Genomic DNA, 1,107 nt, shown 5'->3' with positions numbered 1-1,107 from the left:
GTACCCTTCCTCCTATTAGATGATAACTTATCGTGACTCCCTCTAATAGTTTGGATCCATTATACCAACCTTTCAAAAATATTGACATTCAATATAACCAACTAAATATTGTAGATTCGATTTTTAAATTGCTAGCTATTCTCGACCCGAACAGAAAAACCTTATTTTGGAAGAGAAATTAAAAATAATAGATCGCCTCAAAAAAGGAGAGGCCGTAATTAATATTGCAACATTAATCGAAACTCATGTTATTACAATCTATATATATATATTCTTGGGTAGCATAGTGGTCAGTATCCCCGCCTGGCACGCGGGAGACCGGGGTTCAATTCCCCGCCGGAGAGACATTCGGTTCGGTTTTGATTCCTCTAGAATCAAACCGAAGGGCCTATGACAAAGCCACCGAACGCGTCCTCGGGTTGCGGATAGAGGCTCCCTGTACCAAGGGTTTCTGCTGAATATGGTTACAAAAATAAATAGGCAGTCGCGGACAATTCTCCAGGGGTGGTCCCGAAGGAATTAGCCCAAAGCGGAGGTGTGAAAACCGTGCCGAAAGCTGAATGGCACCTGGGTGGGTGAGGTTTCTAGAACGGTGACTCTGGGATACCGGGCGACATCTCAGAGTACGCAGCCTTATCCTTGCATGCGGGGCTCTACAAGGATGGACGAACCCCTTTCCTTAGCTTCTCGTGGGAACAACAATGACAACACCAAACATAGTTGTAGTAAGTGCGGTTCAAAACAAAAGAACGTGCACGGCTTCCGACAATGGGTCGGCCAACTATGCCGACCAACCTAGAGCTCGGGGAGCCAATGAAAATGGATTCAATGCGATGGATCGGCGGGATCTCGCAACCTTTGGGTACGGAGCGACTGAATCTCGACTTGCTAGAGTGTTGTGATGCGAGTGTGGCCCCTGAACGGGGTTACATGGCACAGCTGCATGCTCTATGGTACGAGAAACACCCAGAGCTGTCGCACTTTTCGCATCAACATCTGCAAAGCCTCTCATCTTGTTACCACGTTACAAAAAATGAGTTCCGTATATGTAGGTGCAATCTCCCAAACCCATGTTTCGAGAAACAACCCCAGAGATGCACTTTTACC

The 1,107-nt window shown here is 46.6% G+C and overlaps 1 non-coding gene across 1 annotated transcript; it reads left to right on the top strand.

Annotated features, from left to right (window-relative positions):
* The first annotated feature begins 272 nt into the window (after positions 1–272).
* Positions 273–344, top strand: Trnaa-ggc. Its single transcript has one exon. It is a non-coding gene; the product is annotated as a tRNA-Ala (tRNA).
* Positions 345–1,107: the final 763 nt, after the last annotated feature.

Source organism: Belonocnema kinseyi, chromosome 2 (genome assembly GCF_010883055.1).
Source record: "Belonocnema kinseyi isolate 2016_QV_RU_SX_M_011 chromosome 2, B_treatae_v1, whole genome shotgun sequence".
Lineage (NCBI taxonomy): Eukaryota > Metazoa > Arthropoda > Insecta > Hymenoptera > Cynipidae > Belonocnema > Belonocnema kinseyi.
This window is presented reverse-complemented; position numbering and strand designations above follow the sequence as displayed.